The following is a 14,852-nucleotide window of genomic DNA, read 5'->3' as shown; positions in this document are numbered from 1 at the left end:
GTACGTGCCCTCTCAATTGAAGTAAGGCTTCCCATACATCTCGGTAGGTAGGTTGGTCACGGGCAGTGTCTTTTGTTACCAGGTAGAAAAGGTAACGTGATGCATCTTGGAGTTTCAAGGTTTTACCGGGAGCTGGCACTTGGCATTGAAGTTCTGCAACTCGACCAAACTTCCTTCGAAAGACGGATGCCAACCCTGGTGCGTCTTTGATACTGGCCGGGATGGTAAGGGCCAGCGAGTAGTCATCGGGGAGCGCGAGTAGATCTTGCTTTTCTTCAGTGGTAACACCATGTCTTGCTTTACCGGTACCTCCATAGGCACCCATGAATTCTACAAACGTGAGGTCAGACACGTCTTGGACTTGGTTTACTTCCACTTCTTCATCTACGTCGTGGTCACCTTCGAAAGACGCCAGCCGGTTATGGTGTACTATCATCGGCTTTCCCTTCGGAATCTTGCTTATTCGGTAGATGACATCGTTAATCTTCTCCATAATGAGGTATGGACCTTCCCAAAACTGCTGCAATTTGGGAGAACAACCTTTTCGCTTCTTGGGATTATACAGCCATACTTTGTCGTTCTTCTTAAAGCAACCCTTTTCGGCTTGTGTATCGTACCGTTTCTTCATTCGGTCGCTAGCGATCTGAAGGTGGGAACGGACTAACTCATGTACATCGTCCATTCTTCTTCGTAATTCGATCACATAATCTTCACCTGCTACATCTTCTCCAGGTCGACATCCAAACTCGAGATCACAAGGTAGTCGCATTTCGCGTCCGAATAGGACTTTGGCTGGTGTCTGGCCTGTTGATTCGTTAACAGCAGATCTGTAGGCCATTGTGAAGAACGGAAGGTATTGGTCCCAGTCTCGCTGATGATCGGACACCATCTTTGTCAAATACTTGCCAACTGTCCTATTCATTCGTTCTACCATACCATCCGATTGCGGATGATACGCGGTAGTTCTTGTTTTCTTCATGCCTAGTCTATCACATATTCCTTGGAATAGATCACTTTCGAAGTTCCTGCCTTGGTCACTATGTATCTCCAAAGGCACTCCAAATCGGCTGATATATTCTTGGATCAACTTATCTGCAACGGTGGCGGCCTTCTGGTCGGGAAGTGCGTAAATCTCGACCCACTTAGTAAAGTAATCCATTACTACCAGCATGTACTTGCCTCCATTTTCACTTTCTGGAAATGGCCCAGCGATGTCCAAAGCTATTCTTTCAAACGGGCTTCCAACATTATATTGTCTCATAGGAGCTCTCCTTTTTCGGTGAGGCCCGTTACTCGTAGCACAAATAGTACATTTCTTACACCAGTCTTTTACGTCGTCGGAACTGTTCATCCAATAAAACCGTTCCCGAATTCGCTGAAGGGTTTTCCTTACACCAAAATGCCCTCTTGATGGACTGTCGTGTAACTGACGAAGTACTTCGGCTATTCTGCTCTTTGGGATCACCAACTGTCTTCTCTTCTCTGAACCGTCATCATTTTCCAGGACTCGTTTAAGCAAGCCATCTTCGATGATAAATGAGTCCCACTGGGCCCAGTACGTCTTAACTACTGAGCATAGGTTTGATACTTCCTGCCAAGGTGGTCGACGGTTTTCCTCTTTCCATTTTCGGATTTTTTGTATAACTGGATCTCTCTCTTGTTCTTCCCTGATCTTAGTAGGCGTCCAGTCGTTGTTGACAATCGTCGTTCTTAGCACTGCTGCTTCCTTGGATTCCGTTTTGTTGCAGTGGGAACACTCTGCTGAGCATGGCCTTCTGGAAAGAGAATCAGCGTTTCTGTGGCTAACTCCGGCCCGGTGCTCAATCTTAAAATCGTATTCTTGGAGTCGTTCGATCCACCTGGCTATCTGACCCTCTGGATTCTTAAACTGCATCAACCACTTAAGGGCGGCATGGTCGGTTCGGATTAGAAACTTTCTGCCATAGATGTATTGATAGAAGTGCTCTACTGATTTAACTACTGCTAGAAGTTCTCTTCTCGTGACGCAATAATTCCGCTCAGGTTTTGAAAGAACTTTACTAAAATATCCGAGGACTCGTTCCTGTCCTCCTTGAATCTGAGACAGCACTCCTCCAATTCCCACATTACTTGCATCCGTATCTAAGATGAACTCTCCTTCTGGCAGTGGATACCCCAAAATTGGTGCTGTTATTAAATGCTTTTTCAACGTTTCAAAGGCATTTTGGCAGTCTATATCCCAGCGGTATTCTCTTGCTTCCTCTGTAAGTCGCGTTAATGGCTTAGCGATATCTGCAAACTTCTTAATAAACCTCCGGTAGTAAGTACATAGTCCAAGAAAACTTCTCACTTGATGTTTGTCAGTTGGTTTTGGCCATTCCTTAATGGAATCGATTTTTCCCTTATCCACGGCCACTCCTTCTTTACTGACTATATGACCCAGATAATTGACTTTACCTTGAAATAGCTGGCACTTCTTGGGGTTTAGCATCAATTGGGCAGCTTTAAGTCGATTAAAAACGTTTTCTAAATTCCTCAAATGATCTTCGAATGTCTCCCCCAAGACGATTATGTCATCTAAATAAACCAGGCATGTTTTCCAAGATAACCCTCTCAACACATTTTCCATAAGCCTCTCAAATGTCGCAGGAGCATTACAAAGTCCAAATGGCATAACGTTGAATTGCCACAATCCAGATCCTGTGGTGAAGGCTGTCTTTTCTTTATCGACTGGGTCCATTTCTACCTGCCAGTATCCAGACTTCAAATCTAAAGTAGAAAACAATTTACTTCCAGCCAATGTGTCCAATGTGTCATCGATCCGAGGCAGAGGATAACTATCTTTCTTGGTAACGTTGTTCAGCAAACGGTAATCCACACAGAACCTCGTCGTTCCGTCTTTCTTCTTAACCAGGACCACCGGAGAGACCCATGGACTCGTAGAAGGTTCTATCACCCCGTCTTTCTTCATTTCCTGAACAATCGTTTCAGCTTCCTCTCTCTTCGCCTGTGGTAATCGTCGAGCTGTTTGACGAATTGGCTTAGCATTACCAGTATCAATTTTATGCTTAACAACGGTAGTTCTTCCCGTCTTTCCTCCTTTCGGTACGAAAATATCACGATACTGCCGAAGAAATTCCCTTAATTTCCTTTTCTCCATCTGATTTAGAGACTGTCCTGCAACTGCAACCATTTGGTCGAATTTGTCGTTGGAATTATCAGATGTTGTCGCCTGACGAATTATGGATGTCACAGGTACACAAGTTCCTACTTTTGTTTCTTTCTTTATGGTCACTGGGTAGTCGTTGACATTGATAAGTCTCACAGGAATTTCTTTAGCCGAAGTCACCAATTCCTTTCCAATTATGATTCCACGGCCAACCTCATCGTCGTGGTTCCAAGGCTCCATCATAACAGGTCTCCCTTCGTCTACAATTCCCTGTAGTCGCGCTACTATGATCGTTTCGCTTCTCGCAGGCACGACTGTATCTTCTGTAATGGCTGCTTGCACAGTGTTGTCATTATGTGGATGGAGAAATACCTCCTCGTTGCCAACTTTGATTACCTTATTCTTAAAATCCAATTGGAATCCATGCATATTCATTACGTCCATTCCTAATATAACATCCTCTTCGATGTCAGCAACTATAACAGTATGGACAAACTTTTCTGCCCCAATTCCCAATTGTACCTGGATTTCTCCATGAATGTTGGCATTTTCACCTGTAGCGGTCCGAAGTCGTAACCTCGTTGGTAACAGTTTCTTTCGGCTGTTTATAACTGTCGGGCGTATAATGGTTCTGGTCGCTCCGGTATCCACCAACAACGTATGCTTTTTACCATTTATGTCTCCATCTACATATACACTATCTTCACGACATTTCAAAGAAGCTATTAGTATGAGAGGGTCTTTGGAAAAGTTCTGGGTCGAAGCTGCCCCCCTAAGGCCGACTCGTTCTGGTTTTTCCGATGGTGAGTTTCTTGATTTTATGGTCTTCTTTTTCTTGCATGTCATGCTTTTCATCAAATTAAAGAGCTGGTCAAGTTTATCTTCATCCCCTTCCTCTTTTACAGTCCTAACTTTACTGTAACCGCCAGAGGCCTGCGTAGCTGACTCGTATTCGAGGGCGGCGGATAAAACATCAACCAGCGTTTTGTGACGAGCTAATCGCAGTGTTCTCTGCATTTCATGATCACGAAGACCATCAATAAACGTTTGAACTTCCAATTTTTCCATCATGTCTTCGGGAGCTGTTGGATAAGCATATCGTACTAATCTGGCAATATCTACCTCATATTCTTGAAGAGCCTCATCTTTCTTCTGTCTACGATTTTTAAGCTGTGACTGATATACATGCTCCAAATGTTCGTGGCCATATCGCATATTTAACCTCTTCTTCAGTTGTTCGAAATCATCGGTCTCCTCTACGGCTATGGTCTGAAGCACATCTAAGGCATCTCCTCGAAGGGCGATAGTCAGGTTTACAGCCTTTTCTTTTTCAGACCATCCATTTGCTCTTGCGGCTGATTCGAACTGTTTCATGTAGTTGTTCCATGATGATTTTCCGTCGAAAGTTGGGACTTTAACATGAATAGAACCTCCACTTCCTTCAAATTTCGGCCGTGTCTCCAACTTAAATTTCGTCTCGTCTTCTTTTATCTCCACTGTAATCGGATTGTTACCTCTCTCTGCTGTCCCTGTTTCCTCCATCTTCTTTTCCATCTCTTTCCATATCTTTTCTTCGAAGGCTAACATATCGGCAGCAACTTGGTTTTTTAATGAAGATATTCTATCGTCCAGGGCAGACATCTCAGAAGTGACTTTAGAGATTTCCGAAGAGATGTTAGCAGAGACTTTGCTTTCCAGCGAAGAAATCTCGTTAGAAACTTTGTCTTCCAACGAAGCGATGTCGCCGGAAACTTTGGCTACATCACCAGAAACTTTGGCTACATCACCAGAAACTTTGGCTACATCAGAAGAAACTTTCGAAATATCGTCAGAAACTTTGTTCTCTAATGATGCGATGTCACCAGAAATTTTCGAAATCGACGAGAGGACAGCATCATGTTTGTCTTCAAATATATAAGTCTCTGGATCTAGTCCTTCTTCTAGCAAAGCGTTCTTTAGTCGTTGGACTAACTCAGCCTTTTTTCCGGTAGAAGCTAATTCTCTGTCTTCAAGATGTCTTCTTAAATTAGTCACTGTCAGCTCATAAATCGTAGCCATTTTCACAATTTATTTTATATTCACTTGTATTATTATTATAAGTCTAATTTATGTTCGATCTCACTCTGACACCATTTGTTGTGAATTTATTAAAAGGTTCAATATTTATAACACTTACGGATTTAATTTATTTCTTTATTTATATTAACTTATCTGACAATAATTTATATATATCCGTACGTAACAAATTCGCGAGCGCGGATTCAGAATTAACTGTCCCTTCCAAATAAAGTTCCGTTATTATATACCAGTGCCGTTATCTCGAAAAATCTAAAACCTTCGATGGCGAAACGGTAAAGGCAAACTGGATTTCCCTCGCATCGGTTCTGGAAGGTCGCTCAGGTCAATCGAGGCCTCTCGTAAACTCTACAACATATTAGACTAAAAACATGTTTTAAAGGTTAAAACTATGACTCATATTTTTACGTAACAGTTCTTTGTGTAATGTACATTTTTTTCATTTTGAATATAAGTTTGTTTCTTTACTAATGGGATTTATTTATCCCACCATTCAAGACTGATGGGACATATGTCCCATGTTCTTTCTAAAGATACAAAGACACGCAACAATGTAAAAAAAAATCAATCACTTTGTCAAGTCTCTAGGTATTAACGAATATCATTAAAGTAATTTTAAATAGTTTTAAGCAGAGGTTGGGGCATTTGGGAGTGGGAAAATTTTGACACCGTGGGAAAATTTTGACGTGTGACGTCACAAGATGGCGGCTGACAGCTGTCAACTGCCATGCCACCTGGCAACTGCCATTTCACCTCTCAACTGTCCTATCAACTGTCAACCGTCATGTCAACTGTCAACTCTCAAACGTGAATATGGCGTCAATTCTTCTTCTTTTTCGTTTGTCATCTCTCAAACGTGAAGATGACAGCTTTAGCTACAATGAAATCAGTAATGGAAGAGTTAAATAACTGGTGTTGCAATGTTCCTAACACGGTAAAATTGTGCTTATTTCCCTAGAATAAACGGCGTATTATAACCAAGTAACGCGTAGGGTAGTTTTCCGTTTAAACAACTATGTAAAGAAAATATCGATATATCAACAACCGATCATTATGTAACATTATATTGTATATGTTTAGTTTTTAGTCTTCCGAGCCTTATATATTAACCATCTTTTGAATTTAAGTTTTCTTAACCTTAAGATACCGTGATACATACGCATACACATACAACGGTAGATTGGGTTGTTCTATTCTTCATTATTACTGCTTACCCTACTATAACAATATTGAGTAAGACTAAAGAAGTATATCGGTTTCCACATAATTGCAACTCTCCTTGAATTTTCAAAGATGACAATTATATCGCGCCTTATATGTGTGTGCATTTTCTACATACATGCTTAAACAAATCTTTATGGGCCATTAAATCTATTTTATTTTAAAATATTACCATCAGTTCATTAAAATTTTATAGGCTATTGATCGCTGTAATGGAATTCTAACAAGGCTAAGCAACTATAACTTTGCATTTACCATTGTATCTTTAATAAAAAGGTGGTGTTTATTATTTACGAGATGTTAGTTGTTTCAGCAACTGATTCTTGAATACACCTGGTAGTAAATTGTAATAGATTAAAAATATGTATGAAACATTTCAATGGGTGACCTTTGATTCAACCGTTAAAAGTATATTATATGATGAGCATTAGCATTAACAAAATATTTCGTATGCTACAGGAAGCATTTTATTTACTCGGGATGCCGTACGCTGACCAAAATATACTAGAAAAATACTTATTTAGAGAGAAAAATGTATAAAAAATTTAAATTATAAATTGTTGAAAACGCAAATATCATTTCATCTTAACTATTTGGAAGGCTGGTCACTTCATCTTTTGCGATCATTATTTTTTCTATTTAGCACCCATTTTTTTTATACCCTATGCATAACGTTTTCTTCTAATGTCTCCACTCCTTTATTTTCTCAGTGTATTTTCTGTAATTCTTCTCCATATTCTTGACGCCGTTTTATTTTAAAAGTCGTATCTAAACCGGACGAAACGTTCTACATCAAAAATTGTATGACATTATTCCGAGAGTATGGCAACAAGAGAAAATGCTTAGGAAATGGAATGAAAGCATTATAATACCCATACACAAGAAAATAAATCAAGACCAAGAGTTAGGCGAAACATAATTATTAATGATCACAACTTCGAAGTAGTTGTCTGTTGAAAAAAGTCTAAGCAAGGATAGCTGCGAGAAATAGAGTATTATACTCCCTATTATCATTATTAAGATCTAAGTTTAGATCCTAACTTTTAACCTAACAAGGTTTAGAATCTGGGAATAGATATAACTAGTTACGGAGATGTTGAAGAAGAAGTACGACAACAAAGCTTAAAAGTAAGTAAAGCGGCGGGATCTCCTAATGACACAATCTGAAAGAACAAACACCTAAGACAAGACACAAAAACAAGAATCTATAAAGCAGCAATTAGACCTATTACATACACGGCGGAGACAAGACCTGACACATCTAAAACGAGGCGACTACTAGAAACAACAGAGATGAAAATACTCCGACGACTATCAGGGAAAATCCATTGGATAGGAAGAGAAGCGAAAACATAAGAAGAGCATCCAATATAGAAGACATAAATGAATGGTTGACAAAACGGAAACAGGAGTGGAACGAACACATTAGTAGAATGGCAGAGGATAGGATAGTACGAATAGCACGAGATAAGTCACCAAATTGATAAAGAAATATTGGCAGACCAAGAAAAAGATGGTGCGATAATTTAAACAATTTATTAGGCTAATATTAAAGAAGAACCAGGCTTTAACTCCTACATACAAGAAGAAAGAAGAAGAAGAAGATCCAAGTTGCTAAAAAGAAAATCCAAATTAAGACTGTACATTGTACAAGTCAATTATTCGCCCAGTTGTTACATATGGAAGTGAAACATGGACTCTACATCAACGAAAAGTAAATAAGCTTCTACTATTTGAAAGGAAGGTTCTTAGAATGATATTTGGACCTCAAAGAAATGAATTGACAGAAAAGTGGAGAAGACGCCGCAATGCTAAATTGGTAACTCTTTGTAGTACTGAAAACATTGTCAGACATTACAAAAGCTAGCCGGATAAGATAGGCAGGTCATTTGGTAGGATCAGAGGAAGAGTGCTAAAGACAGGGTCTTTTTTGAGAGCCCAGACAATAAAAGATTAGTAAGCTGTCCCAGAAAAAGATGGAAGGAATGATGTTGAAGCTGATTTTTTTAAGATTAAGGTAGGTAAAACAATGGGAAATGGTAGCACCAGATCGTAGAAGACGGAGGGCTATCGTGGATGCGGCGAAGACTTATCGCGAGTTGTAAAGGCTATCGTGGATGCGGCGAAGACTTATCGCGAGTTGTAAATCCAGTCAAGAAGAAGAAGTATTAAAAAAGTTATTAAATAAATCAAATAATGGAAAAAGAAAAGTATTTTTGAAGTGTTTAAAATTAAACAAATATACCTTTTCATTTGAGATGAGTGTGTGATCTCAAGTTGCCAGCCGAATGTACGGTATGCTCTCTCTTTGTCTCCAAAATGCGAGGAAAGGTGCTTCGGTTTTTGCTATATTCGAGCGCCACAAAAACACCGGTATAAATAATGAACAATGTTATAGGGCAAACTCTTTTATTCGTAATACTTTTTGTGTACATATTCTCTTGTTATTAGATGTGTAGTATCGATCGATAACTCTTTATTTTTCTTTAAGTACAAGCTGATAAAAGCATACAAATAAGGAGTCATCGCCGCGCGCCGTGAAGTCTGCTTACTTATATTGAAGGAATAACTTAAACAGTTCCATGGTCCTAAAATATTTAGTACTGTACCCTCTGAGGAAAGAAATTCTTTCAGATTACGGCAAAGTTTCACCACTGGTTTTGGCCAAACGAAAAATCAAAAAATACGTGCTAAATATTTTTCAAATATTTATCGAATGACACCTAACACATCCCCACCCCTACGCTTTGGGTTTTTAGGCTGGGTGGTTTGGGGGAGAGTTCGAAGTATAAATTTGAAATCTTAAATGGAAAGCCCCATTTTTATTGCAGATTTGGATTTTATTAGAAAAATTATACATCTGAATTTGTTTTCTATTCGCGATAGATGGAGCTGCAATTGCAGAAAAATAATACAGATCAGAAGATTGCATACTAATTTTTATGGAAGTGAATACTTTTACGAAAAAAGGATCTTCGGAAGGTCCCTTAAGCTAGCGGGGACACATGAGCGGAATCCAATTTAACCTACGTAATATTTTTTCACCAATTTTTCACTAATTTATTACCACCCTAATAATTTTTGACCACCAAACCACCCTTAAGTAATTGACGTTGTAAAATTCATTAAGGTAGCACGCCTCAGATGGATAGGTCATGTAATCAGACTAGAGGAAGATGCCATAGTCAGAAAAGTTTTTTAGACCGAAGAGGGCCGATCGGACAACGAAGAAGAGGAAGACCGAGACTTAGGTACCAAGACAACCTAGAAAATGATTTGAAGTCTATCGGAATTAGAGCATGGAGAAGAGTTGCCAGAGACATGAGCGAATGGAGGATTGTTTTGAAGAAGGCTTTGGCTCATAAAGAGCTGTAACGCCACTGATGATGATGATGAAACCACCCTTAAGGGGAGCGATTCTGCTGGCTTAAGGTTTAAGCTAGCAGAATTCAAAAAAAAACTTTTTGTTGATGCCATATTTTTTTACCCACTTTTCACCCTACCATGACCCGAATACTAACCAAAACGGAACAAGAACAAATGCCTAAGTCAAACGGATATACAGGATGTTTCAAAAAGGTATGTCATAAATTAAATCACGCAATCCGGGGACAAAAAAATTGATTGAATCCAACTTACCTTAGTACAAAAGTGTACACAAAAAAAGTTACAGTCCTTTGAAGTTACAAAATAAAAATTGTTTTTTTGCATTATCTTCTAAACTACTTGACATTTTGTAATAAAAATGAACACGTCATAAAAAAACAACAAAATCTAAGCGCACAGAAAGAATACACTTTCTCTTTCATAAACCCCCAGAAGCAAAAGTCCATGGGGTTAAGACCTGGACTTCTGGGTGGCCAAGAAATAGGTGCGTCACGACCTCTTCAAATCCACCGACCAGGATACTGTCGGAAAAGGTATTCCCGGACTTCATTACTGTAATGCGGTGGAGCGCCATCTTGTAGAAACCACATATTTTGCCTTATTGCAATATTCACTTCTTCCAAATACTCTTGTTAATCGTTTGCCAAGAACTGCAAATAATTATCACCATTTAAATTGTTGGGAAGAAATACTGGGTCTATTAGATTGTTATCTAATATCTAATCTAATAATAAAATCTAATCCCTATTGTTTTAATATTCCATTTCTACTGAAGGTAGCCTCGTCGGTAAACAAAACATTTCTAATAAAATTAACATTTCGAGTGTTTTCCATTAACAACCAATCGCAAAATCCAATTCTTTTAGGATAATAATCTTCAACCAATAACTCTTGAACGGTTGTTAAGTGATAGGGTTTAAGCAACTGATTCTTCAAACGCCTCCAAACCCTTATGTGAGGAACATTTAGTTGAGCAGCTATTATCGTGAACAATATCAGGTATACCGATGATACAGTACTAATTGCTGGCAGTGAAGAAGAACTACAAATTCTGTTAACCAAAGTAGTGCGAGAAGGAGAACTATACGGCCTTAAGGTGAATGTAAAAAAACCAAAACAATGGTAATTTCAAGAAAACACACACCAGTTATAAACATACTAGTCAACAACAATCTAGTTGAACAAGTGAAAAAGTTTAAGTGTCTAGGCTGTTGGATACATGAAACCTTAGACCAAGAACAAGAGGTTAAATGTAGAATAGAACAGGCAAGAAGCACCTTCTTAAAGATGCGACAGTTACTCACTACCCGTAATCTTGATTTGTCCCTACGATACCGCATGATAAAGTGTTATGCATATAGTGTACTATTACATGGCGTGGAAGCTTGGACGTTAACAGTCAGCTCGTTACGACGTTTAGAGAGCTTTGAGATGTGGGTATTTCGTCGTATGCTGAAAATCCCATGGACCGACCACGTTAGAACGAAAAATGACCTGGCTGCGCAACATCAAAGATTGGACAGAATTAGACTTTCAAAGTTTAATAAGGAAAGCCCAAAATAGGGAAGACTTTGCAGAGGTCATCGCCAACCTTCGCTAAGAAGACGGCACCTAAAGAAGAAAAAAAAAAGAAGCTATTACCCTTGTACTTTTTCCAGGGACTTCTTCAATGATTTCTAAAATGTCTTCATCAGTTGCATCCATTATTGGACGACCACTATTGCCATTAACTTGCGGTGGGAATGTACCCGTTTCCTGTAAACGATGATCAATGGTTACAAATAATCGTCTATCGGGTGTATTTCGATTGAGGCATTTTACTGCATAACGCCTTGCGGCTGCAGCCCTATTTCCTTGACATTCACCTACGATATTCCCGATAGTTTATTGAAATCATAATTTAATCTGATCCAACTTACCCAAAGTTAAATGCATATATGCCATTTCCTGAAATGTGTAGGCCATTGTAATATAAAAATTTTTAATATTAATCTTATTCACACAATAAATGATAGATAGCTTCAAATTATTGACTATTATTGATGGAACTGTTTGTAATTATTGTATCCGTAGAAACTAATTGTAATTTTATGGCCAACTAGTAAAAAGCTAGTTTTTCGAAAAAGTAATAAGAGGCAAAAAAGTTTTAAAAATAATTTGATTTGAACGTACTCAAAAGTTTGGGGGGATTTAGGGCTACACACCCCCCTTAAAATTTTTCTGTGCGCTTAGATTTTGTTGTTTTTTTATGACGTGTCCATTTTTATTACAAAATGTCAAGTAGTTTAGGAGATAATACAAAAAAACAATTTTTATTTTGTAACTTCAAAGGGCTGTAACTTTTTTGTGTACATTTTTGTACTAAGGTAAGTTGGATTTAATCAATTTATTTTTGTACCCGGAATGCGTGATTTAATTTATGACATACCTTTTTAAAACACTCTGTGTAAGGTTAGCGACATTGTCCAAGAAATTAGATCCCATTAGGTCCATGTCTATAGGTTCCCTAATAACCGCTCCACCACTAGTCCCCACCCCAGCTTATGGTGCTACGAGATTTGTGATTAAAATATCACAAAATACTGCTATACATATGACGAAAATTATTAGATAGCAAAAAGTCAACTGCACGAGGAGCTAACACAGTTTAATAATGACTCTGACAAATATCAAGTTAAGAAAAACTCAATGTTGGTTCGGCATTGTGGTAGCCTGTATAAAGTTAAGGTATGAGAAATATCACACTATTTCAGATGCATTTCCCTAAAGACAATTTACTGAAAGGCCATCCTCAGGTGAGTAGTTTAAAGTTGCCACAGGAAGGCTAAAGTCACCAAACAAGAAAAATGGCGTATTGGGTTTATAATTTCTAATAGTTTCCACAGGAGAACTTTTCTCAGGTGAAAAGCCTTGGGAAATATATACCACACTAATAGTAGTTGATATATTTTTAAAATAAATTTAAACAAACAAGTGTTCCACTGTAACAAGATGGATGTTTTAGTTTTAGATTTATTTTCATTTCGATTTTATCAAAGGGCCATAGCATTACGGTCTATAATCGGTTCACAATTTGTCGATAGCTCACTACAAGTTTAACCCTAATTAGAAAACTGAAATACTATAGAGATATAATAGTAAAAACCAACCTGAAACTGTCGGTTTAATATGTTTTCGACTAACCCACCTTGTATCTAAAGGAATACAATACAGCAGTCAACCTTATAATCCGATTACGAAGGTATGTTGGTTACAGATGACCGACCAGTGTCGTAGAGTATATTATTGAAACATTTATTTGAACTAAATAAATATATTTTTTAAATTGTACTTATGTAAATTGTATTTTTGTTTTAATAAAACTTCTTTATTTTATTCAAAAATAAAAAGTTTCTTGCCATTTGTAAAAGATACATTTATTTAATTAAGGGAAAAGGCGCCAAATGTCTCCTGGCAAAATTTTCAATGTGTTTTAAATGTATCCATTATTTTCGAATCCGGAAAAAACTAATAAATATTTTTGAAAAATTTAAATACCTAATGAAAAATTACATTATTACTGAGGGCAGAAAGTCCCTGAAAACTTCTACAATGTTTATTTTAATAAGTTATGTAACTGGGGTGAAAATACAAGAGAAAAGATAGTATAATTTTTAATTGAAAGTATTGCATGCAAAAGAAACTTTTTATTTATTCTAATAAATATTTCATTCTGCCTTTAAATTTTTCAAAAACACTTTTTAGTTTTCTCAGGATTAAAAAAAATGGATATATTTAAAACACATTGAACATTTTGACAGGCGACATTTTGCGCATTTCCCCTTTAATACCTTACGATTACAACTACTATTACTTTCCTTATATAATTACGATTAGAAAACTATTCAAATTCAAAATAAGTAGGATCAATTTCGGAATCCGAGTCGTCTTGAGGGTTAATAATTAGTGGTTGTTTCTCTACGGTCGCATCAATTATGTTATCAAGATCCCACATTTTTTATTCTTCTTCTATTACATGTCTTACTGCATGTTTCCAGTTTTGTTCTGTAATATGTTGTAAAGGCTCGTATAACAATTCACGTACAGCTTGTATTTTATATGACGTATTTTTTCTAGCAACATAACTTTTCATTTGTGCCCAAATGAGTTCAATTTGATTTATTTCGCAGTGGTAGAGTGGAAGTCTGGTGATGTTTCGCCTTTCCGCCATTTTGTCAACTACGTATTTCTTGAACTTAGATTTGTGTTGCCGGGCAATTTTTAAAAGTTCTGCTTTTACCATTCCATCTTCGTAAGGCAGATACTTATTCCGCAGCCAGTGAAGAATATTCTGTTTCTTCCACGCAGTCGTGAATGATAAGGTGCATTCTCTAATACTATAATTGAATTTGGTGGTATGTGTTCAATCATCTGCTCAAGATACTCTTCGAAAACATCAGCTGTCATCTCCTCGTGATAGTCTTTTGTGCTTTTGGACTGAAATTCCAACAAACCATGCTTAACAAATCCTTTTTCACTGTCAATGTGAGAAATTATTAATCTACTGCCTTTACCAGAAGGTGGGGAGATACCAGTAGACCAACCTTCCATAAAGGCTTGCCTGGAGCTTAATATATTTTTATCCGACCAATTTTTTTTTAGAGTATGACTTGAGTTTACCCACGTTTTATCCTGGTAGAAGATTGGCCTTTGTTCAGCCCGGAATTTTCGTATGGATCTTAGATCATTTCTTCTCTAACATATTATCTCCTCCCGGTCAATCAAAAGTGATTTTCGGTCTGATTTCTCCCACCGGAAATTTAATTCATTTAAAACTTACCACAATTTAGTTCGTCCGATATGAGGCAAATCCGGGTTGTCTCTAACTTCTTCGAATACCATTTTTTGCAAATTCATCAATTTCAATAGGCTTTTTCCCTCTCTTTAAGTGTTCTTTTGTGTTTGGGTTAGCTATACCGTGTTTTTTTCTTTCTAATAGGAACCTTTATATAGTTGACTCCCCTACGCCAGTCATGTTGGC

The sequence above is a fragment of the Diabrotica undecimpunctata genome, chromosome 1, assembly GCF_040954645.1.
Source record: "Diabrotica undecimpunctata isolate CICGRU chromosome 1, icDiaUnde3, whole genome shotgun sequence".
NCBI classification, from domain to species: Eukaryota; Metazoa; Arthropoda; class Insecta; order Coleoptera; family Chrysomelidae; genus Diabrotica; species Diabrotica undecimpunctata.
This window is presented reverse-complemented; position numbering follows the sequence as displayed.